Below are 25777 nucleotides of genomic sequence, written 5' to 3'. Positions count from 1 at the left end.
CCAGAAGCGTTTGCATATGTAGGCGTGGAGGCGTCAGGAGAAGGCCGCAGACCGCCCTCTAAGAGGCAACCTCGCTTTTGCGAAGCCGTCTTTCACCTCACATCCTTTGCCTTGGAGACGGGAGCCTTTTACATAAATTTGGTGGAAGCACAAGGAAGGTGTCGTGTCCTGTACTCATCTCTGAGAAAGAAGGCCGAGCGCAATGGGTCTTTCAGCCTAGCATATGGACGGGCTCATGAAGTCAGTAGAGATTGCAAGTGTACGCGTGCAGGCATAAGGAGAGTGCCCTATCCTTAACTTCGAGAAAGCATGACGGAGAGAGACCGTCTTTCAAGCGAACCCCTCTCCTGAGGATATATCGTAGGAGTGGCAAAAGGGGTTGTGAAAGCAAAACGCAAGGGTTCTATAAGAAACTCGGAAAACAAGGTGGTGTAGAAGGCAGCTTTCCCCCGCGTCTTGGTTCAGGTTTAGGGAAGGGATACCCACTGCCCGTGCGGAAGCCTAGGGAAAGTACCATGGGCTGAAGTGTGAAAAGCAGGCCTGCGCAGAACGCAACGTTCAGCGCACATCTTGTTTCACGAAGAGAGATGCCTTTACCACAGTGTGTGTGGAAGCCTAAGGCCAAGTGCCATATATACTTACCCCCACGAAACACCGCTCTTGGAAACCCGTCGTTCAACTCACAGCTTCACTGAGGAAGTTTTTCTAAAGTGCGTGTGGAGGCCCAAGGAAAGTGTGACAGGCTTCCCTCTGAGAAGGAGGTCTGCGTGGAACGCCTCCTTCAACTCACGGCTTGTTTCCGGCTGACGGAAGGCTTCTCAAGGGTGTGTACGGTAGCCTAGGGAAAAAGCGTATACACTTCACTCTCCGGGGGGAAAAAAAGCTAGAACCCAAAAGCATCGGCGAGAAACCGTCTCTCAACGAACACCTTCTTTCCTGACGAGACAGAAACCTGTCCAACTCTGTGTGTGTGTGTGTGTGTGTGTGTGTGTGTGTGTGTGTGTGTGTGTGCCAGGGCTCGCGCGTGCGTGAGTGAATAAGGAAAGTGCCATGTACTCACCTGGGAAAAGCAAGTCTGCGTATACGGCAGCTCGCGACTAACATCTTCAGGTATCCTGGAGAGAGAAGCTTTTCCAAAAGTGGGTGTGGAAGCATCATGAAAGTGCCGTACGCTTTGCTACCGTTCCCTGGACCTAACTCCGAGAAACGTCCTCCCTGACGATAGAAAAGAGCTGAGCCATCTCAAGGCTGCGTGTGATCGCACAGGGACCGTTCCCTGGACCTAACTCCGAGAAACGCTTCGGGGTACAAGGCAGCATTCAACTGACATCTTCTTTCGTGAGCCCAAGAGCGTTTGCGTATGTAGGCGTGGAGGCGTCAGGAGAGCGCCGCAGACCGCCCTCTAAGAGGCAACCTCGCTTTTGCGAAGCCGTCTTTCAGCTCACATCCTTTGCCTTGGAGACGGGAGCCTTTTACATAAATTTGGTGGAAGCACAAGGAAGGTGTCGTGTCCTGTACTCATCTCTGAGAAAGAAGGCCGAGCGCAATGGGTCTTTCAGCCTAGCATATGGACGGGCTCATGAAGTCAGTAGAGATTGCAAGTGTACGCGTGCAGGCATAAGGAGAGTGCCCTATCCTTAACTTCGAGAAAGCATGACGGAGAGAGACCGTCTTTCAAGCGAACCCCTCTCCTGAGGATATATCGTAGGAGTGGCAAAAGGGGTTGTGAAAGCAAAACGCAAGGGTTCTATAAGAAACTCGGAAAACAAGGTGGTGTAGAAGGCAGCTTTCCCCCGCGTCTTGGTTCAGGTTTAGGGAAGGGATACCCACTGCCCGTGCGGAAGCCTAGGGAAAGTACCATGGGCTGAAGTGTGAAAAGCAGGCCTGCGCAGAACGCAACGTTCAGCGCACATCTTGTTTCACGAAGAGAGATTCCTTTACCAATGTGTGTGTGGAAGCCTAAGGCCAAGTGCCATATATACTTACCCCCACGAAACACCGCTCTAGGAAACCCGTCGTTCAACTCACAGCTTCCCTAGGAAGTTTTTCTAAAGTGCGTGTGGAGGCCCAAGGAAAGTGTGACAGTCTTCCCTCTGAGAAGGAGGTCTGCGTCGAACGCCTCTTTCAACTCACGGCTTGTTTCCGGCTGACGGAAGGCTTCTCCAGGGTGTGTACGGTAGCCTAGGGAAAAAGCGCATACACTTCACTCTCCGGGGGAAAAAAAAGGAAGCACCCAAAAGCATCGTCGAGAAACCGTCTCTCAACGAACACCTTCTTTCCTGTCGAGACAGAAACATGTTCAACTCTGTGTGTGTTTGTGTGTGTGTGTGTTCCCGCGCGCGGGCGTGCGTGACTGAATAAGAAAAGTGCCATGTACTCCCCTGGGAAAAGCAAGCCTGCGTATACGGCAACTCGCCACTAACTTCTTCAGGTATCCTGGAGGGAGAAGCTTTTCCAAAATTGGGTGTGGAAGCATCATGAAAGTGCCGTACGCTTTACTACCGTTCCCTGGACCTAACTCCGAGAAACGTCCTCCCTGACGATAGAAAAGAGCTGAGCCATCTCAAGGCTGCGTGTGATCGCACAGGGACCGTTCCCTGGACCTAACTCCGAGAAACGAGTCGGGGTACAAGGCAGCTTTCAACTGACGTCTTCTTTCGTGAGCCCAAGAGCGTTTGCATATGTAGGCGTGGAGACGTCAGGAGAGCTCCGCAGACCGCCCTCTAAGAGGCAACCTCGCTTTTGCGAAGCCGTCTTGCAACTCACATCCTTTGCCTTGGAGACGGGAGCCATTTATATAGTCTTGGTGGAAGCACAAGGAACGTGCCGTGCCCTGTACTCATCTCTGAGAAAGAAGGCCGAGCGCAATGGGTCTTTCAGCCTAGCATATGGACGGGCTCATGAAGTCAGTAGAGATTGCAAGTGTATGCGTGCAGGCATAAGGAGAATGCCCTTTCATTAACTCCGAGAAAGCATGACGGAGAGAGATCATCCTTCAAGCGAACCCCTCTCCTGAGGATATATCGTAGGAGTGGCAAAAGGGGTTGTGGAAGTAAAACGCAAGGGTTCTATAAGAAACTCGGAAAACAAGGTGGTGTAGAAGCCAACTTTCCCCCGCGTCTTGGTTCAGGTTTAGGGAAGGGATACCCACTGCCCGTGCGGAAGCCTAGGGGAAGTACCATGGGCTGAAGTGTGAAAAGCAGGCCTGCGCAGAACGCAACGTTCAGCGCACATCTTGTTTCACGAAGAGAGATGCCTTTTCCAATGTGTGTGTGGAAGCCTAAGGCCAAGTGCCATATATACTTACCCCCACGAAACACCGCTGTAGGAAACCGGTCGTTCAACTCACAGCTTCCCTGAGGAAGTTTTTCTAAAGTGCGTGTGGAGGCCCAAGGTTAGTGTGACAGGCTTCCCTCTGAGAAGGAGGTCTGCGTGGAACGCCTCCTTCATCTCACGGCTTGTTTCCGGCTGACGGAAGGCTTCTCAAGGGTGTGTACGGTAGCCTAGGGAAAAAGCGCATACACTTCACTCTCCGGGGGGAAAAAAAGCAAGAACCCAAAAGAATTGGCGAGAAACCGTCTCTCAACGAACACCTTCTTTCCTGACGAGACAGAAACATGTTCAACTCTGTGTGTTTGTGTGTGTGTGTGTGCCCGCGCGCGCGCGTGCATGACTGAAAAAGGAAAGTGCCATGTACTCCCCTGGGAAAAGCAAGTCTGCGTATACGGCCACTCGCCACTAACATCTTCAGGTATCCTGGAGAGAGAAGCATTTCCAAAAGTGGGTGTGGAAGCATCATAAAAGTGCCGTACGCTTTACTACCGTTCCCTGGACCTATCTCCGAGAAACGTCCTCCCTGACGATAGAAAAGAGCTGAGCCATCTCAAGGCTGCATGAGATCGCACAGGGACCGTTCCCTGGACCTAACTCCGAGAAACGCTTCGGGGTACAAGGCAGCTTTCAACTGACGTCTTCTTTCGTGAGCCCAGAAGCGTTTGCATATGTAGGCGTGGAGGCGTCAGGAGAAGGCCGCAGACCGCCCTCTAAGAGGCAACCTCGCTTTTGCGAAGCCGTCTTTCACCTCACATCCTTTGCCTTGGAGACGGGAGCCTTTTACATAAATTTGGTGGAAGCACAAGGAAGGTGTCGTGTCCTGTACTCATCTCTGAGAAAGAAGGCCGAGCGCAATGGGTCTTTCAGCCTAGCATATGGACGGGCTCATGAAGTCAGTAGAGATTGCAAGTGTACGCGTGCAGGCATAAGGAGAGTGCCCTATCCTTAACTTCGAGAAAGCATGACGGAGAGAGACCGTCTTTCAAGCGAACCCCTCTCCTGAGGATATATCGAAGCAGTGGCAAAAGGGGTTGTGGAAGCACAGCGCAAAGTTTCTATACGAAACTCGGAAAACAAGGTGGTGTAGAAGGCAGCTTTCCCCCGCGTCTTGGTTCAGGTTTAGAGAAGGGATACCCACTGCCCGTGCGGAAGCCTAGGGAAAGTACCATGGGCTGAAGTGTGAAAAGCAGGCCTGCGCAGAACGCAACGTTCAGCGCACATCTTGTTTCACGAAGAGAGATTCCTTTACCAATGTGTGTGTGGAAGCCTAAGGCCAAGTGCCATATATACTTACCCCCACGAAACACCGCTGTAGGAAACCGGTCGTTCAACTCACAACTTCCCTGAGGAAGTTTTTCTAAAGTGCGTGTGGAGGCCCAAGGAAAGTGTGACAGTCTTCCCTCTGAGAAGGAGGTCTGCGTCGAACGCCTCTTTCAACTCACGGCTTGTTTCCGGCTGACGGAAGGCTTCTCCAGGGTGTGTACGGTAGCCTAGGGAAAAAGCGCATACACTTCACTCTCCGGGGGAAAAAAAAGGAAGCACCCAAAAGCATCGTCGAGAAACCGTCTCTCAACGAACACCTTCTTTCCTGTCGAGACAGAAACATGTTCAACTCTGTGTGTGTTTGTGTGTGTGTGTGTTCCCGCGCGCGGGCGTGCGTGACTGAATAAGAAAAGTGCCATGTACTCCCCTGGGAAAAGCAAGCCTGCGTATACGGCAACTCGCCACTAACTTCTTCAGGTATCCTGGAGGGAGAAGCTTTTCCAAAATTGGGTGTGGAAGCATCATGAAAGTGCCGTACGCTTTACTACCGTTCCCTGGACCTAACTCCGAGAAACGTCCTCCCTGACGATAGAAAAGAGCTGAGCCATCTCAAGGCTGCGTGTGATCGCACAGGGACCGTTCCCTGGACCTAACTCCGAGAAACGAGTCGGGGTACAAGGCAGCTTTCAACTGACGTCTTCTTTCGTGAGCCCAAGAGCGTTTGCATATGTAGGCGTGGAGACGTCAGGAGAGCTCCGCAGACCGCCCTCTAAGAGGCAACCTCGCTTTTGCGAAGCCGTCTTGCAACTCACATCCTTTGCCTTGGAGACGGGAGCCATTTATATAGTCTTGGTGGAAGCACAAGGAACGTGCCGTGCCCTGTACTCATCTCTGAGAAAGAAGGCCGAGCGCAATGGGTCTTTCAGCCTAGCATATGGACGGGCTCATGAAGTCAGTAGAGATTGCAAGTGTATGCGTGCAGGCATAAGGAGAATGCCCTTTCATTAACTCCGAGAAAGCATGACGGAGAGAGACCGTCCTTCAAGCGAACCCCTCTCCTGAGGATATATCGTAGGAGTGGCAAAAGGGGTTGTGGAAGTAAAACGCAAGGGTTCTATAAGAAACTCGGAAAACAAGGTGGTGTAGAAGGCAACTTTCCCCCGCGTCTTGGTTCAGGTTTAGGGAAGGGATACCCACTGCCCGTGCGGAAGCCTAGGGAAAGTACCATGGGCTGAAGTGTGAAAAGCAGGCCTGCGCAGAACGCAACGTTCAGCGCACATCTTGTTTCACGAAGAGAGATGCCTTTTCCAATGTGTGTGTGGAAGCCTAAGGCCAAGTGCCATATATACTTACCCCCACGAAACCCCGCTGTAGGAAACCGGTCGTTCAACTCACAGCTTCCCTGAGGAAGTTTTTCTAAAGTGCGTGTGGAGGCCCAAGGAAAGTGTGACAGGCTTCCCTCTGAGAAGGAGGTCTGCGTGGAACGCCTCCTTCATCTCACGGCTTGTTTCCGGCTGACGGAAGGCTTCTCAAGGGTGTGTACGGTAGCCTAGGGAAAAAGCGCATACACTTCACTCTCCGGGGGGAAAAAAAGCAAGAACCCAAAAGAATCGGCGAGAAACCGTCTCTCAACGAACACCTTCTTTCCTGACGAGACAGAAACATGTTCAACTCTGTGTGTTTGTGTGTGTGTGTGTGCCCGCGCGCGCGCGTGCATGACTGAAAAAGGAAAGTGCCATGTACTCCCCTGGGAAAAGCAAGTCTGCGTATACGGCCACTCGCCACTAACATCTTCAGGTATCCTGGAGAGAGAAGCATTTCCAAAAGTGGGTGTGGAAGCATCATAAAAGTGCCGTACGCTTTACTACCGTTCCCTGGACCTATCTCCGAGAAACGTCCTCCCTGACGATAGAAAAGAGCTGAGCCATCTCAAGGCTGCATGAGATCGCACAGGGACCGTTCCCTGGACCTAACTCCGAGAAACGCTTCGGGGTACAAGGCAGCTTTCAACTGACGTCTTCTTTCGTGAGCCCAGAAGCGTTTGCATATGTAGGCGTGGAGGCGTCAGGAGAAGGCCGCAGACCGCCCTCTAAGAGGCAACCTCGCTTTTGCGAAGCCGTCTTTCACCTCACATCCTTTGCCTTGGAGACGGGAGCCTTTTACATAAATTTGGTGGAAGCACAAGGAAGGTGTCGTGTCCTGTACTCATCTCTGAGAAAGAAGGCCGAGCGCAATGGGTCTTTCAGCCTAGCATATGGACGGGCTCATGAAGTCAGTAGAGATTGCAAGTGTACGCGTGCAGGCATAAGGAGAGTGCCCTATCCTTAACTTCGAGAAAGCATGACGGAGAGAGACCGTCTTTCAAGCGAACCCCTCTCCTGAGGATATATCGTAGGAGTGGCAAAAGGGGTTGTGAAAGCAAAACGCAAGGGTTCTATAAGAAACTCGGAAAACAAGGTGGTGTAGAAGGCAGCTTTCCCCCGCGTCTTGGTTCAGGTTTAGGGAAGGGATACCCACTGCCCGTGCGGAAGCCTAGGGAAAGTACCATGGGCTGAAGTGTGAAAAGCAGGCCTGCGCAGAACGCAACGTTCAGCGCACATCTTGTTTCACGAAGAGAGATGCCTTTACCACAGTGTGTGTGGAAGCCTAAGGCCAAGTGCCATATATACTTACCCCCACGAAACACCGCTCTTGGAAACCCGTCGTTCAACTCACAGCTTCACTGAGGAAGTTTTTCTAAAGTGCGTGTGGAGGCCCAAGGAAAGTGTGACAGGCTTCCCTCTGAGAAGGAGGTCTGCGTGGAACGCCTCCTTCAACTCACGGCTTGTTTCCGGCTGACGGAAGGCTTCTCAAGGGTGTGTACGGTAGCCTAGGGAAAAAGCGTATACACTTCACTCTCCGGGGGGAAAAAAAGCTAGAACCCAAAAGCATCGGCGAGAAACCGTCTCTCAACGAACACCTTCTTTCCTGACGAGACAGAAACCTGTCCAACTCTGTGTGTGTGTGTGTGTGTGTGTGTGTGTGTGTGTGTGTGTGTGTGTGTGCCAGGGCTCGCGCGTGCGTGAGTGAATAAGGAAAGTGCCATGTACTCACCTGGGAAAAGCAAGTCTGCGTATACGGCAGCTCGCGACTAACATCTTCAGGTATCCTGGAGAGAGAAGCTTTTCCAAAAGTGGGTGTGGAAGCATCATGAAAGTGCCGTACGCTTTGCTACCGTTCCCTGGACCTAACTCCGAGAAACGTCCTCCCTGACGATAGAAAAGAGCTGAGCCATCTCAAGGCTGCGTGTGATCGCACAGGGACCGTTCCCTGGACCTAACTCCGAGAAACGCTTCGGGGTACAAGGCAGCATTCAACTGACATCTTCTTTCGTGAGCCCAAGAGCGTTTGCGTATGTAGGCGTGGAGGCGTCAGGAGAGCGCCGCAGACCGCCCTCTAAGAGGCAACCTCGCTTTTGCGAAGCCGTCTTTCAGCTCACATCCTTTGCCTTGGAGACGGGAGCCTTTTACATAAATTTGGTGGAAGCACAAGGAAGGTGTCGTGTCCTGTACTCATCTCTGAGAAAGAAGGCCGAGCGCAATGGGTCTTTCAGCCTAGTATATGGACGGGCTCATGAAGTCAGTAGAGATTGCAAGTGTACGCGTGCAGGCATAAGGAGAGTGCCCTATCCTTAACTTCGAGAAAGCATGACGGAGAGAGACCGTCTTTCAAGCGAACCCCTCTCCTGAGGATATATCGTAGGAGTGGCAAAAGGGGTTGTGAAAGCAAAACGCAAGGGTTCTATAAGAAACTCGGAAAACAAGGTGGTGTAGAAGGCAGCTTTCCCCCGCGTCTTGGTTCAGGTTTAGGGAAGGGATACCCACTGCCCGTGCGGAAGCCTAGGGAAAGTACCATGGGCTGAAGTGTGAAAAGCAGGCCTGCGCAGAACGCAACGTTCAGCGCACATCTTGTTTCACGAAGAGAGATTCCTTTACCAATGTGTGTGTGGAAGCCTAAGGCCAAGTGCCATATATACTTACCCCCACGAAACACCGCTCTAGGAAACCCGTCGTTCAACTCACAGCTTCCCTAGGAAGTTTTTCTAAAGTGCGTGTGGAGGCCCAAGGAAAGTGTGACAGTCTTCCCTCTGAGAAGGAGGTCTGCGTCGAACGCCTCTTTCAACTCACGGCTTGTTTCCGGCTGACGGAAGGCTTCTCCAGGGTGTGTACGGTAGCCTAGGGAAAAAGCGCATACACTTCACTCTCCGGGGGAAAAAAAAGGAAGCACCCAAAAGCATCGTCGAGAAACCGTCTCTCAACGAACACCTTCTTTCCTGTCGAGACAGAAACATGTTCAACTCTGTGTGTGTTTGTGTGTGTGTGTGTTCCCGCGCGCGGGCGTGCGTGACTGAATAAGAAAAGTGCCATGTACTCCCCTGGGAAAAGCAAGCCTGCGTATACGGCAACTCGCCACTAACTTCTTCAGGTATCCTGGAGGGAGAAGCTTTTCCAAAATTGGGTGTGGAAGCATCATGAAAGTGCCGTACGCTTTACTACCGTTCCCTGGACCTAACTCCGAGAAACGTCCTCCCTGACGATAGAAAAGAGCTGAGCCATCTCAAGGCTGCGTGTGATCGCACAGGGACCGTTCCCTGGACCTAACTCCGAGAAACGAGTCGGGGTACAAGGCAGCTTTCAACTGACGTCTTCTTTCGTGAGCCCAAGAGCGTTTGCATATGTAGGCGTGGAGACGTCAGGAGAGCTCCGCAGACCGCCCTCTAAGAGGCAACCTCGCTTTTGCGAAGCCGTCTTGCAACTCACATCCTTTGCCTTGGAGACGGGAGCCATTTATATAGTCTTGGTGGAAGCACAAGGAACGTGCCGTGCCCTGTACTCATCTCTGAGAAAGAAGGCCGAGCGCAATGGGTCTTTCAGCCTAGCATATGGACGGGCTCATGAAGTCAGTAGAGATTGCAAGTGTATGCGTGCAGGCATAAGGAGAATGCCCTTTCATTAACTCCGAGAAAGCATGACGGAGAGAGATCATCCTTCAAGCGAACCCCTCTCCTGAGGATATATCGTAGGAGTGGCAAAAGGGGTTGTGGAAGTAAAACGCAAGGGTTCTATAAGAAACTCGGAAAACAAGGTGGTGTAGAAGCCAACTTTCCCCCGCGTCTTGGTTCAGGTTTAGGGAAGGGATACCCACTGCCCGTGCGGAAGCCTAGGGGAAGTACCATGGGCTGAAGTGTGAAAAGCAGGCCTGCGCAGAACGCAACGTTCAGCGCACATCTTGTTTCACGAAGAGAGATGCCTTTTCCAATGTGTGTGTGGAAGCCTAAGGCCAAGTGCCATATATACTTACCCCCACGAAACACCGCTGTAGGAAACCGGTCGTTCAACTCACAGCTTCCCTGAGGAAGTTTTTCTAAAGTGCGTGTGGAGGCCCAAGGTTAGTGTGACAGGCTTCCCTCTGAGAAGGAGGTCTGCGTGGAACGCCTCCTTCATCTCACGGCTTGTTTCCGGCTGACGGAAGGCTTCTCAAGGGTGTGTACGGTAGCCTAGGGAAAAAGCGCATACACTTCACTCTCCGGGGGGAAAAAAAGCAAGAACCCAAAAGAATTGGCGAGAAACCGTCTCTCAACGAACACCTTCTTTCCTGACGAGACAGAAACATGTTCAACTCTGTGTGTTTGTGTGTGTGTGTGTGCCCGCGCGCGCGCGTGCATGACTGAAAAAGGAAAGTGCCATGTACTCCCCTGGGAAAAGCAAGTCTGCGTATACGGCCACTCGCCACTAACATCTTCAGGTATCCTGGAGAGAGAAGCATTTCCAAAAGTGGGTGTGGAAGCATCATAAAAGTGCCGTACGCTTTACTACCGTTCCCTGGACCTATCTCCGAGAAACGTCCTCCCTGACGATAGAAAAGAGCTGAGCCATCTCAAGGCTGCATGAGATCGCACAGGGACCGTTCCCTGGACCTAACTCCGAGAAACGCTTCGGGGTACAAGGCAGCTTTCAACTGACGTCTTCTTTCGTGAGCCCAGAAGCGTTTGCATATGTAGGCGTGGAGGCGTCAGGAGAAGGCCGCAGACCGCCCTCTAAGAGGCAACCTCGCTTTTGCGAAGCCGTCTTTCACCTCACATCCTTTGCCTTGGAGACGGGAGCCTTTTACATAAATTTGGTGGAAGCACAAGGAAGGTGTCGTGTCCTGTACTCATCTCTGAGAAAGAAGGCCGAGCGCAATGGGTCTTTCAGCCTAGCATATGGACGGGCTCATGAAGTCAGTAGAGATTGCAAGTGTACGCGTGCAGGCATAAGGAGAGTGCCCTATCCTTAACTTCGAGAAAGCATGACGGAGAGAGACCGTCTTTCAAGCGAACCCCTCTCCTGAGGATATATCGAAGCAGTGGCAAAAGGGGTTGTGGAAGCACAGCGCAAAGTTTCTATACGAAACTCGGAAAACAAGGTGGTGTAGAAGGCAGCTTTCCCCCGCGTCTTGGTTCAGGTTTAGAGAAGGGATACCCACTGCCCGTGCGGAAGCCTAGGGAAAGTACCATGGGCTGAAGTGTGAAAAGCAGGCCTGCGCAGAACGCAACGTTCAGCGCACATCTTGTTTCACGAAGAGAGATTCCTTTACCAATGTGTGTGTGGAAGCCTAAGGCCAAGTGCCATATATACTTACCCCCACGAAACACCGCTGTAGGAAACCGGTCGTTCAACTCACAACTTCCCTGAGGAAGTTTTTCTAAAGTGCGTGTGGAGGCCCAAGGAAAGTGTGACAGTCTTCCCTCTGAGAAGGAGGTCTGCGTCGAACGCCTCTTTCAACTCACGGCTTGTTTCCGGCTGACGGAAGGCTTCTCCAGGGTGTGTACGGTAGCCTAGGGAAAAAGCGCATACACTTCACTCTCCGGGGGAAAAAAAAGGAAGCACCCAAAAGCATCGTCGAGAAACCGTCTCTCAACGAACACCTTCTTTCCTGTCGAGACAGAAACATGTTCAACTCTGTGTGTGTTTGTGTGTGTGTGTGTTCCCGCGCGCGGGCGTGCGTGACTGAATAAGAAAAGTGCCATGTACTCCCCTGGGAAAAGCAAGCCTGCGTATACGGCAACTCGCCACTAACTTCTTCAGGTATCCTGGAGGGAGAAGCTTTTCCAAAATTGGGTGTGGAAGCATCATGAAAGTGCCGTACGCTTTACTACCGTTCCCTGGACCTAACTCCGAGAAACGTCCTCCCTGACGATAGAAAAGAGCTGAGCCATCTCAAGGCTGCGTGTGATCGCACAGGGACCGTTCCCTGGACCTAACTCCGAGAAACGAGTCGGGGTACAAGGCAGCTTTCAACTGACGTCTTCTTTCGTGAGCCCAAGAGCGTTTGCATATGTAGGCGTGGAGACGTCAGGAGAGCTCCGCAGACCGCCCTCTAAGAGGCAACCTCGCTTTTGCGAAGCCGTCTTGCAACTCACATCCTTTGCCTTGGAGACGGGAGCCATTTATATAGTCTTGGTGGAAGCACAAGGAACGTGCCGTGCCCTGTACTCATCTCTGAGAAAGAAGGCCGAGCGCAATGGGTCTTTCAGCCTAGCATATGGACGGGCTCATGAAGTCAGTAGAGATTGCAAGTGTATGCGTGCAGGCATAAGGAGAATGCCCTTTCATTAACTCCGAGAAAGCATGACGGAGAGAGACCGTCCTTCAAGCGAACCCCTCTCCTGAGGATATATCGTAGGAGTGGCAAAAGGGGTTGTGGAAGTAAAACGCAAGGGTTCTATAAGAAACTCGGAAAACAAGGTGGTGTAGAAGGCAACTTTCCCCCGCGTCTTGGTTCAGGTTTAGGGAAGGGATACCCACTGCCCGTGCGGAAGCCTAGGGAAAGTACCATGGGCTGAAGTGTGAAAAGCAGGCCTGCGCAGAACGCAACGTTCAGCGCACATCTTGTTTCACGAAGAGAGATGCCTTTTCCAATGTGTGTGTGGAAGCCTAAGGCCAAGTGCCATATATACTTACCCCCACGAAACCCCGCTGTAGGAAACCGGTCGTTCAACTCACAGCTTCCCTGAGGAAGTTTTTCTAAAGTGCGTGTGGAGGCCCAAGGAAAGTGTGACAGGCTTCCCTCTGAGAAGGAGGTCTGCGTGGAACGCCTCCTTCATCTCACGGCTTCTTTCCGGCTGACGGAAGGCTTCTCAAGGGTGTGTACGGTAGCCTAGGGAAAAAGCGCATACACTTCACTCTCCGGGGGGAAAAAAAGCAAGAACCCAAAAGAATCGGCGAGAAACCGTCTCTCAACGAACACCTTCTTTCCTGACGAGACAGAAACATGTTCAACTCTGTGTGTTTGTGTGTGTGTGTGTGCCCGTGCGCGCGCGTGCATGACTGAAAAAGGAAAGTGCCATGTACTCCCCTGGGAAAAGCAAGTCTGCGTATACGGCCACTCGCCACTAACATCTTCAGGTATCCTGGAGAGAGAAGCATTTCCAAAAGTGGGTGTGGAAGCATCATAAAAGTGCCGTACGCTTTACTACCGTTCCCTGGACCTATCTCCGAGAAACGTCCTCCCTGACGATAGAAAAGAGCTGAGCCATCTCAAGGCTGCATGAGATCGCACAGGGACCGTTCCCTGGACCTAACTCCGAGAAACGCTTCGGGGTACAAGGCAGCTTTCAACTGACGTCTTCTTTCGTGAGCCCAGAAGCGTTTGCATATGTAGGCGTGGAGGCGTCAGGAGAAGGCCGCAGACCGCCCTCTAAGAGGCAACCTCGCTTTTGCGAAGCCGTCTTTCACCTCACATCCTTTGCCTTGGAGACGGGAGCCTTTTACATAAATTTGGTGGAAGCACAAGGAAGGTGTCGTGTCCTGTACTCATCTCTGAGAAAGAAGGCCGAGCGCAATGGGTCTTTCAGCCTAGCATATGGACGGGCTCATGAAGTCAGTAGAGATTGCAAGTGTACGCGTGCAGGCATAAGGAGAGTGCCCTATCCTTAACTTCGAGAAAGCATGACGGAGAGAGACCGTCTTTCAAGCGAACCCCTCTCCTGAGGATATATCGTAGGAGTGGCAAAAGGGGTTGTGAAAGCAAAACGCAAGGGTTCTATAAGAAACTCGGAAAACAAGGTGGTGTAGAAGGCAGCTTTCCCCCGCGTCTTGGTTCAGGTTTAGGGAAGGGATACCCACTGCCCGTGCGGAAGCCTAGGGAAAGTACCATGGGCTGAAGTGTGAAAAGCAGGCCTGCGCAGAACGCAACGTTCAGCGCACATCTTGTTTCACGAAGAGAGATTCCTTTACTAATGTGTGTGTGGAAGCCTAAGGCCAAGTGCCATATATACTTACCCCCACGAAACACCGCTCTAGGAAACCCGTCGTTCAACTCACAGCTTCCCTAGGAAGTTTTTCTAAAGTGCGTGTGGAGGCCGAAGGAAAGTGTGACAGTCTTCCCTCTGAGAAGGAGGTCTGCGTCGAACGCCTCTTTCAACTCACGGCTTGTTTCCGGCTGACGGAAGGCTTCTCCAGGGTGTGTACGGTAGCCTAGGGAAAAAGCGCATACACTTCACTCTCCGGGGGAAAAAAAAGGAAGCACCCAAAAGCATCGTCGAGAAACCGTCTCTCAACGAACACCTTCTTTCCTGTCGAGACAGAAACATGTTCAACTCTGTGTGTGTTTGTGTGTGTGTGTGTTCCCGCGCGCGGGCGTGCGTGACTGAATAAGAAAAGTGCCATGTACTCCCCTGGGAAAAGCAAGCCTGCGTATACGGCAACTCGCCACTAACTTCTTCAGGTATCCTGGAGGGAGAAGCTTTTCCAAAATTGGGTGTGGAAGCATCATAAAAGTGCCGTACGCTTTACTACCGTTCCCTGGACCTAACTCCGAGAAACGTCCTCCCTGACGATAGAAAAGAGCTGAGCCATCTCAAGGCTGCGTGTGATCGCACAGGGACCGTTCCCTGGACCTAACTCCGACAAACGAGTCGGGGTACAAGGCAGCTTTCAACTGACGTCTTCTTTCGTGAGCCCAAGAGCGTTTGCATATGTAGGCGTGGAGACGTCAGGAGAGCTCCGGAGACCGCCCTCTAAGAGGCAACCTCGCTTTTGCGAAGCCGTCTTGCAACTCACATCCTTTGCCTTGGAGACGGGAGCCATTTATATAGTCTTGGTGGAAGCACAAGGAACGTGCCGTGCCCTGTACTCATCTCTGAGAAAGAAGGCCGAGCGCAATGGGTCTTTCAGCCTAGCATATGGACGGGCTCATGAAGTCAGTAGAGATTGCAAGTGTATGCGTGCAGGCATAAGGAGAATGCCCTTTCATTAACTCCGAGAAAGCATGACGGAGAGAGACCGTCCTTCAAGCGAACCCCTCTCCTGAGGATATATCGTAGGAGTGGCAAAAGGGGTTGTGGAAGTAAAACGCAAGGGTTCTATAAGAAACTCGGAAAACAAGGTGGTGTAGAAGGCAACTTTCCCCCGCGTCTTGGTTCAGGTTTAGGGAAGGGATACCCACTGCCCGTGCGGAAGCCTAGGGAAAGTACCATGGGCTGAAGTGTGAAAAGCAGGCCTGCGCAGAACGCAACGTTCAGCGCACATCTTGTTTCACGAAGAGAGATGCCTTTTCCAATGTGTGTGTGGAAGCCTAAGGCCAAGTGCCATATATACTTACCCCCACGAAACCCCGCTGTAGGAAACCGGTCGTTCAACTCACAGCTTCCCTGAGGAAGTTTTTCTAAAGTGCGTGTGGAGGCCCAAGGAAAGTGTGACAGGCTTCCCTCTGAGAAGGAGGTCTGCGTGGAACGCCTCCTTCATCTCACGGCTTGTTTCCGGCTGACGAAAGGCTTCTCAAGGGTGTGTACGGTAGCCTAGGGAAAAAGCGCATACACTTCACTCTCCGGGGGGAAAAAAAGCAAGAACCCAAAAGAATCGGCGAGAAACCGTCTCTCAACGAACACCTTCTTTCCTGACGAGACAGAAACATGTTCAACTCTGTGTGTTTGTGTGTGTGTGTGTGCCCGCGCGCGCGCGTGCATGACTGAAAAAGGAAAGTGCCATGTACTCCCCTGGGAAAAGCAAGTCTGCGTATACGGCCACTCGCCACTAACATCTTCAGGTATCCTGGAGAGAGAAGCATTTCCAAAAGTGGGTGTGGAAGCATCATAAAAGTGCCGTACGCTTTACTACCGTTCCCTGGACCTATCTCCGAGAAACGTCCTCCCTGACGATAGAAAAGAGCTGAGCCATCTCAAGGCTGCATGAGATCGCACAGGGACCGTTCCCTGGACCTAACTCCGAGAAACGCTTCGGGGTACAAGGCAGCTTTCAACTGACGTCTTCTTTCGTGAGCCCAGAAGCGTTTGCATATGTAGGCGTGGAGGCGTCAGGAGAAGGCCGCAGACCGCCCTCTAAGAGGCAACCTCGCTTTTGCGAAGCCGTCTTTCACCTCACATCCTTTGCCTTGGAGACGGGAGCCTTTTACATAAATTTGGTGGAAGCACAAGGAAGGTGTCGTGTCCTGTACTCATCTCTGAGAAAGAAGGCCGAGCGCAATGGGTCTTTCAGCCTAGCATATGGACGGGCTCATGAAGTCAGTAGAGATTGCAAGTGTACGCGTGCAGGCATAAGGAGAGTGCCCTATCCTTAACTTCGAGAAAGCATGACGGAGAGAGACCGTCTTTCAAGCGAACCCCTCTCCTGAGGATATATCGAAGCAGTGGCAAAAGGGGTTGTGGAAGCACAGCGCAAAGTTTCTATACGAAACTCGGAAAACAAGGTGGTGTAGAAGGCAGCTTTCCCCCGCGTCTTGGTTCAGGTTTAGGGAAGGGATACCCACTGCCCGTGCGGAAGCCTAGGGAAAGTACCATGGGCTGAAGTGTGAAAAGCAGGCCTGCGCAGAACGCAACGTTCAGCGCACATCTTGTTTCACGAAGAGAGATTCCTTTACCAATGTGTGTGTGGAAGCCTAAGGCCAAGTGCCATATATACTTACCCCCACGAAACACCGCTCTAGGAAACCGGTCGTTCAACTCACAGCTTCCCTGAGGAAGTTTTTCTAAAGTGCGTGTGGAGGCCCAAGGAAAGTGTGACAGTCTTCCCTCTGAGAAGGAGGTCTGCGTCGAACGCCTCTTTCAACTCACGGCTTGTTTCCGGCTGACGGAAGGCTTCTCCAGGGTGTGTACGGTAGCCTAGGGAAAAAGCGCATACACTTCACTCTCCGGGGGAAAAAAAAGGAAGCACCCAAAAGCATCGTCGAGAAACCGTCTCTCAACGAACACCTTCTTTCCTGTCGAGACAGAAACATGTTCAACTCTGTGTGTGTTTGTGTGTGTGTGTGTTCCCGCGCGCGGGCGTGCGTGACTGAATAAGAAAAGTGCCATGTACTCCCCTGGGAAAAGCAAGCCTGCGTATACGGCAACTCGCCACTAACTTCTTCAGGTATCCTGGAGGGAGAAGCTTTTCCAAAATTGGGTGTGGAAGCATCATGAAAGTGCCGTACGCTTTACTACCGTTCCCTGGACCTAACTCCGAGAAACGTCCTCCCTGACGATAGAAAAGAGCTGAGCCATCTCAAGGCTGCGTGTGATCGCACAGGGACCGTTCCCTGGACCTAACTCCGAGAAACGAGTCGGGGTACAAGGCAGCTTTCAACTGACGTCTTCTTTCGTGAGCCCAAGAGCGTTTGCATATGTAGGCGTGGAGACGTCAGGAGAGCTCCGCAGACCGCCCTCTAAGAGGCAACCTCGCTTTTGCGAAGCCGTCTTGCAACTCACATCCTTTGCCTTGGAGACGGGAGCCATTTATATAGTCTTGGTGGAAGCACAAGGAACGTGCCGTGCCCTGTACTCATCTCTGAGAAAGAAGGCCGAGCGCAATGGGTCTTTCAGCCTAGCATATGGACGGGCTCATGAAGTCAGTAGAGATTGCAAGTGTATGCGTGCAGGCATAAGGAGAATGCCCTTTCATTAACTCCGAGAAAGCATGACGGAGAGAGACCGTCCTTCAAGCGAACCCCTCTCCTGAGGATATATCGTAGGAGTGGCAAAAGGGGTTGTGGAAGTAAAACGCAAGGGTTCTATAAGAAACTCGGAAAACAAGGTGGTGTAGAAGGCAACTTTCCCCCGCGTCTTGGTTCAGGTTTAGGGAAGGGATACCCACTGCCCGTGCGGAAGCCTAGGGAAAGTACCATGGGCTGAAGTGTGAAAAGCAGGCCTGCGCAGAACGCAACGTTCAGCGCACATCTTGTTTCACGAAGAGAGATGCCTTTTCCAATGTGTGTGTGGAAGCCTAAGGCCAAGTGCCATATATACTTACCCCCACGAAACCCCGCTGTAGGAAACCGGTCGTTCAACTCACAGCTTCCCTGAGGAAGTTTTTCTAAAGTGCGTGTGGAGGCCCAAGGAAAGTGTGACAGGCTTCCCTCTGAGAAGGAGGTCTGCGTGGAACGCCTCCTTCATCTCACGGCTTGTTTCCGGCTGACGAAAGGCTTCTCAAGGGTGTGTACGGTAGCCTAGGGAAAAAGCGCATACACTTCACTCTCCGGGGGGAAAAAAAGCAAGAACCCAAAAGAATCGGCGAGAAACCGTCTCTCAACGAACACCTTCTTTCCTGACGAGACAGAAACATGTTCAACTCTGTGTGTTTGTGTGTGTGTGTGTGCCCGCGCGCGCGCGTGCATGACTGAAAAAGGAAAGTGCCATGTACTCCCCTGGGAAAAGCAAGTCTGCGTATACGGCCACTCGCCACTAACATCTTCAGGTATCCTGGAGAGAGAAGCATTTCCAAAAGTGGGTGTGGAAGCATCATAAAAGTGCCGTACGCTTTACTACCGTTCCCTGGACCTATCTCCGAGAAACGTCCTCCCTGACGATAGAAAAGAGCTGAGCCATCTCAAGGCTGCATGAGATCGCACAGGGACCGTTCCCTGGACCTAACTCCGAGAAACGCTTCGGGGTACAAGGCAGCTTTCAACTGACGTCTTCTTTCGTGAGCCCAGAAGCGTTTGCATATGTAGGCGTGGAGGCGTCAGGAGAAGGCCGCAGACCGCCCTCTAAGAGGCAACCTCGCTTTTGCGAAGCCGTCTTTCACCTCACATCCTTTGCCTTGGAGACGGGAGCCTTTTACATAAATTTGGTGGAAGCACAAGGAAGGTGTCGTGTCCTGTACTCATCTCTGAGAAAGAAGGCCGAGCGCAATGGGTCTTTCAGCCTAGCATATGGACGGGCTCATGAAGTCAGTAGAGATTGCAAGTGTACGCGTGCAGGCATAAGGAGAGTGCCCTATCCTTAACTTCGAGAAAGCATGACGGAGAGAGACCGTCTTTCAAGCGAACCCCTCTCCTGAGGATATATCGTAGGAGTGGCAAAAGGGGTTGTGAAAGCAAAACGCAAGGGTTCTATAAGAAACTCGGAAAACAAGGTGGTGTAGAAGGCAGCTTTCCCCCGCGTCTTGGTTCAGGTTTAGGGAAGGGATACCCACTGCCCGTGCGGAAGCCTAGGGGAAGTACCATGGGCTGAAGTGTGAAAAGCAGGCCTGCGCAGAACGCAACGTTCAGCGCACATCTTGTTTCACGAAGAGAGATGCCTTTACCACAGTGTGTGTGGAAGCCTAAGGCCAAGTGCCATATATACTTACCCCCACGAAACACCGCTCTTGGAAACCCGTCGTTCAACTCACAGCTTCACTGAGGAAGTTTTTCTAAAGTGCGTGTGGAGGCCCAAGGAAAGTGTGACAGGCTTCCCTCTGAGAAGGAGGTCTGCGTGGAACGCCTCCTTCAACTCACGGCTTGTTTCCGGCTGACGGAAGGCTTCTCAAGGGTGTGTACGGTAGCCTAGGGAAAAAGCGTATACACTTCACTCTCCGGGGGGAAAAAAAGCTAGAACCCAAAAGCATCGGCGAGAAACCGTCTCTCAACGAACACCTTCTTTCCTGACGAGACAGAAACCTGTCCAACTCTGTGTGTGTGTGTGTGTGTGTGTGTGTGTGTGTGTGTGTGTGTGTGTGTGCCAGGGCTAGCGCGTGCGTGAGTGAATAAGGAAAGTGCCATGTACTCACCTGGGAAAAGCAAGTCTGCGTATACGGCAGCTCGCGACTAACATCTTCAGGTATCCTGGAGAGAGAAGCTTTTCCAAAAGTGGGTGTGGAAGCATCATGAAAGTGCCGTACGCTTTGCTACCGTTCCCTGGACCTAACTCCGAGAAACGTCCTCCCTGACGATAGAAAAGAGCTGAGCCATCTCAAGGCTGCGTGTGATCGCACAGGGACCGTTCCCTGGACCTAACTCCGAGAAACGCTTCGGGGTACAAGGCAGCATTCAACTGACATCTTCTTTCGTGAGCCCAAGAGCGTTTGCGTATGTAGGCGTGGAGGCGTCAGGAGAGCGCCGCAGACCGCCCTCTAAGAGGCAACCTCGCTTTTGCGAAGCCGTCTTTCAGCTCACATCCTTTGCCTTGGAGACGGGAGCCTTTTACATAAATTTGGTGGAAGCACAAGGAAGGTGTCGTGTCCTGTACTCATCTCTGAGAAAGAAGGCCGAGCGCAATGGGTCTTTCAGCCTAGCATATGGACGGGCTCATGAAGTCAGTAGAGATTGCAAGTGTACGCGTGCAGGCATAAGGAGAGTGCCCTATCCTTAACTTCGAGAAAGCATGACGGAGAGAGACCGTCTTTCAAGCGAACCCCTCTCCTGAGGATATATCGTAGGAGTGGCAAAAGGGGTTGTGAAAGCAAAACGCAAGGGTTCTATAAGAAACTCGGAAAACAAGGTGGTGTAGAAGGCAGCTTTCCCCCGCGTCTTGGTTCAGGTTTAGGGAAGGGATACCCACTGCCCGTGCGGAAGCCTAGGGAAAGTACCATGGGCTGAAGTGTGAAAAGCAGGCCTGCGCAGAACGCAACGTTCAGCGCACATCTTGTTTCACGAAGAGAGATTCCTTTACCAATGTGTGTGTGGAAGCCTAAGGCCAAGTGCCATATATACTTACCCCCACGAAACACCGCTCTAGGAAACCCGTCGTTCAACTCACAGCTTCCCTAGGAAGTTTTTCTAAAGTGCGTGTGGAGGCCCAAGGAAAGTGTGACAGTCTTCCCTCTGAGAAGGAGGTCTGCGTCGAACGCCTCTTTCAACTCACGGCTTGTTTCCGGCTGACGGAAGGCTTCTCCAGGGTGTGTACGGTAGCCTAGGGAAAAAGCGCATACACTTCACTCTCCGGGGGAAAAAAAAGGAAGCACCCAAAAGCATCGTCGAGAAACCGTCTCTCAACGAACACCTTCTTTCCTGTCGAGACAGAAACATGTTCAACTCTGTGTGTGTTTGTGTGTGTGTGTGTTCCCGCGCGCGGGCGTGCGTGACTGAATAAGAAAAGTGCCATGTACTCCCCTGGGAAAAGCAAGCCTGCGTATACGGCAACTCGCCACTAACTTCTTCAGGTATCCTGGAGGGAGAAGCTTTTCCAAAATTGGGTGTGGAAGCATCATGAAAGTGCCGTACGCTTTACTACCGTTCCCTGGACCTAACTCCGAGAAACATCCTCCCTGACGATAGAAAAGAGCTGAGCCATCTCAAGGCTGCGTGTGATCGCACAGGGACCGTTCCCTGGACCTAACTCCGAGAAACGAGTCGGGGTACAAGGCAGCTTTCAACTGACGTCTTCTTTCGTGAGCCCAAGAGCGTTTGCATATGTAGGCGTGGAGACGTCAGGAGAGCTCCGCAGACCGCCCTCTAAGAGGCAACCTCGCTTTTGCGAAGCCGTCTTGCAACTCACATCCTTTGCCTTGGAGACGGGAGCCATTTATATAGTCTTGGTGGAAGCACAAGGAACGTGCCGTGCCCTGTACTCATCTCTGAGAAAGAAGGCCGAGCGCAATGGGTCTTTCAGCCTAGCATATGGACGGGCTCATGAAGTCAGTAGAGATTGCAAGTGTATGCGTGCAGGCATAAGGAGAATGCCCTTTCATTAACTCCGAGAAAGCATGACGGAGAGAGACCGTCCTTCAAGCGAACCCCTCTCCTGAGGATATATCGTAGGAGTGGCAAAAGGGGTTGTGGAAGTAAAACGCAAGGGTTCTATAAGAAACTCGGAAAACAAGGTGGTGTAGAAGGCAACTTTCCCCCGCGTCTTGGTTCAGGTTTAGGGAAGGGATACCCACTGCCCGTGCGGAAGCCTAGGGGAAGTACCATGGGCTGAAGTGTGAAAAGCAGGCCTGCGCAGAACGCAACGTTCAGCGCACATCTTGTTTCACGAAGAGAGATGCCTTTTCCAATGTGTGTGTGGAAGCCTAAGGCCAAGTGCCATATATACTTACCCCCACGAAACACCGCTGTAGGAAACCGGTCGTTCAACTCACAGCTTCCCTGAGGAAGTTTTTCTAAAGTGCGTGTGGAGGCCCAAGGAAAGTGTGACAGGCTTCCCTCTGAGAAGGAGGTCTGCGTGGAACGCCTCCTTCATCTCACGGCTTGTTTCCGGCTGACGGAAGGCTTCTCAAGGGTGTGTACGGTAGCCTAGGGAAAAAGCGCATACACTTCACTCTCCGGGGGGAAAAAAAGCAAGAACCCAAAAGAATTGGCGAGAAACCGTCTCTCAACGAACACCTTCTTTCCTGACGAGACAGAAACATGTTCAACTCTGTGTGTTTGTGTGTGTGTGTGTGCCCGCGCGCGCGCGTGCATGACTGAAAAAGGAAAGTGCCATGTACTCCCCTGGGAAAAGCAAGTCTGCGTATACGGCCACTCGCCACTAACATCTTCAGGTATCCTGGAGAGAGAAGCATTTCCAAAAGTGGGTGTGGAAGCATCATAAAAGTGCCGTACGCTTTACTACCGTTCCCTGGACCTATCTCCGAGAAACGTCCTCCCTGACGATAGAAAAGAGCTGAGCCATCTCAAGGCTGCATGAGATCGCACAGGGACCGTTCCCTGGACCTAACTCCGAGAAACGCTTCGGGGTACAAGGCAGCTTTCAACTGACGTCTTCTTTCGTGAGCCCAGAAGCGTTTGCATATGTAGGCGTGGAGGCGTCAGGAGAAGGCCGCAGACCGCCCTCTAAGAGGCAACCTCGCTTTTGCGAAGCCGTCTTTCACCTCACATCCTTTGCCTTGGAGACGGGAGCCTTTTACATAAATTTGGTGGAAGCACAAGGAAGGTGTCGTGTCCTGTACTCATCTCTGAGAAAGAAGGCCGAGCGCAATGGGTCTTTCAGCCTAGCATATGGACGGGCTCATGAAGTCAGTAGAGATTGCAAGTGTACGCGTGCAGGCATAAGGAGAGTGCCCTATCCTTAACTTCGAGAAAGCATGACGGAGAGAGACCGTCTTTCAAGCGAACCCCTCTCCTGAGGATATATCGAAGCAGTGGCAAAAGGGGTTGTGGAAGCACAGCGCAAAGTTTCTATACGAAACTCGGAAAACAAGGTGGTGTAGAAGGCAGCTTTCCCCCGCGTCTTGGTTCAGGTTTAGAGAAGGGATACCCACTGCCCGTGCGGAAGCCTAGGGAAAGTACCATGGGCTGAAGTGTGAAAAGCAGACCTGCGCAGAACGCAACGTTCAGCGCACATCTTGTTTCACGAAGAGAGATTCCTTTACCAATGTGTGTGTGGAAGCCTAAGGCCAAGTGCCATATATACTTACCCCCACGAAACACCGCTGTAGGAAACCGGTCGTTCAACTCACAACTTCCCTGAGGAAGTTTTTCTAAAGTGCGTGTGGAGGCCCAAGGAAAGTGTGACAGTCTTCCCTCTGAGAAGGAGGTCTGCGTCGAACGCCTCTTTCAACTCACGGCTTGTTTCCGGCTGACGGAAGGCTTCTCCAGGGTGTGTACGGTAGCCTAGGGAAAAAGCGCATACACTTCACTCTCCGGGGGAAAAAAAAGGAAGCACCCAAAAGCATCGTCGAGAAACCGTCTCTCAACGAACACCTTCTTTCCTGTCGAGACAGAAACATGTTCAACTCTGTGTGTGTTTGTGTGTGTGTGTGTTCCCGCGCGCGGGCGTGCGTGACTGAATAAGAAAAGTGCCATGTACTCCCCTGGGAAAAGCAAGCCTGCGTATACGGCAACTCGCCACTAACTTCTTCAGGTATCCTGGAGGGAGAAGCTTTTCCAAAATTGGGTGTGGAAGCATCATGAAAGTGCCGTACGCTTTACTACCGTTCCCTGGACCTAACTCCGAGAAACGTCCTCCCTGACGATAGAAAAGAGCTGAGCCATCTCAAGGCTGCGTGTGATCGCACAGGGACCGTTCCCTGGACCTAACTCCGAGAAACGAGTCGGGGTACAAGGCAGCTTTCAACTGACGTCTTCTTTCGTGAGCCCAAGAGCGTTTGCATATGTAGGCGTGGAGACGTCAGGAGAGCTCCGCAGACCGCCCTCTAAGAGGCAACCTCGCTTTTGCGAAGCCGTCTTGCAACTCACATCCTTTGCCTTGGAGACGGGAGCCATTTATATAGTCTTGGTGGAAGCACAAGGAACGTGCCGTGCCCTGTACTCATCTCTGAGAAAGAAGGCCGAGCGCAATGGGTCTTTCAGCCTAGCATATGGACGGGCTCATGAAGTCAGTAGAGATTGCAAGTGTATGCGTGCAGGCATAAGGAGAATGCCCTTTCATTAACTCCGAGAAAGCATGACGGAGAGAGACCGTCCTTCAAGCGAACCCCTCTCCTGAGGATATATCGTAGGAGTGGCAAAAGGGGTTGTGGAAGTAAAACGCAAGGGTTCTATAAGAAACTCGGAAAACAAGGTGGTGTAGAAGGCAACTTTCCCCCGCGTCTTGGTTCAGGTTTAGGGAAGGGATACCCACTGCCCGTGCGGAAGCCTAGGGAAAGTACCATGGGCTGAAGTGTGAAAAGCAGGCCTGCGCAGAACGCAACGTTCAGCGCACATCTTGTTTCACGAAGAGAGATGCCTTTTCCAATGTGTGTGTGGAAGCCTAAGGCCAAGTGCCATATATACTTACCCCCACGAAACCCCGCTGTAGGAAACCGGTCGTTCAACTCACAGCTTCCCTGAGGAAGTTTTTCTAAAGTGCGTGTGGAGGCCCAAGGAAAGTGTGACAGGCTTCCCTCTGAGAAGGAGGTCTGCGTGGAACGCCTCCTTCATCTCACGGCTTGTTTCCGGCTGACGGAAGGCTTCTCAAGGGTGTGTACGGTAGCCTAGGGAAAAAGCGCATACACTTCACTCTCCGGGGGGAAAAAAAGCAAGAACCCAAAAGAATCGGCGAGAAACCGTCTCTCAACGAACACCTTCTTTCCTGACGAGACAGAAACATGTTCAACTCTGTGTGTTTGTGTGTGTGTGTGTGCCCGTGCGCGCGCGTGCATGACTGAAAAAGGAAAGTGCCATGTACTCCCCTGGGAAAAGCAAGTCTGCGTATACGGCCACTCGCCACTAACATCTTCAGGTATCCTGGAGAGAGAAGCATTTCCAAAAGTGAGTGTGGAAGCATCATAAAAGTGCCGTACGCTTTACTACCGTTCCCTGGACCTATCTCCGAGAAACGTCCTCCCTGACGATAGAAAAGAGCTGAGCCATCTCAAGGCTGCATGAGATCGCACAGGGACCGTTCCCTGGACCTAACTCCGAGAAACGCTTCGGGGTACAAGGCAGCTTTCAACTGACGTCTTCTTTCGTGAGCCCAGAAGCGTTTGCATATGTAGGCGTGGAGGCGTCAGGAGAAGGCCGCAGACCGCCCTCTAAGAGGCAACCTCGCTTTTGCGAAGCCGTCTTTCACCTCACATCCTTTGCCTTGGAGACGGGAGCCTTTTACATAAATTTGGTGGAAGCACAAGGAAGGTGTCGTGTCCTGTACTCATCTCTGAGAAAGAAGGCCGAGCGCAATGGGTCTTTCAGCCTAGCATATGGACGGGCTCATGAAGTCAGTAGAGATTGCAAGTGTACGCGTGCAGGCATAAGGAGAGTGCCCTATCCTTAACTTCGAGAAAGCATGACGGAGAGAGACCGTCTTTCAAGCGAACCCCTCTCCTGAGGATATATCGTAGGAGTGGCAAAAGGGGTTGTGAAAGCAAAACGCAAGGGTTCTATAAGAAACTCGGAAAACAAGGTGGTGTAGAAGGCAGCTTTCCCCCGCGTCTTGGTTCAGGTTTAGGGAAGGGATACCCACTGCCCGTGCGGAAGCCTAGGGAAAGTACCATGGGCTGAAGTGTGAAAAGCAGGCCTGCGCAGAACGCAACGTTCAGCGCACATCTTGTTTCACGAAGAGAGATTCCTTTACTAATGTGTGTGT

This window comes from Eumetopias jubatus, unplaced genomic scaffold (assembly GCF_037043125.1).
Source record: "Eumetopias jubatus isolate StellerSeaLion01/CBP00866 unplaced genomic scaffold, mEumJub1_p1.0 scaffold_51, whole genome shotgun sequence".
NCBI classification, from domain to species: domain Eukaryota; kingdom Metazoa; phylum Chordata; class Mammalia; order Carnivora; family Otariidae; genus Eumetopias; species Eumetopias jubatus.
This window is presented reverse-complemented; position numbering follows the sequence as displayed.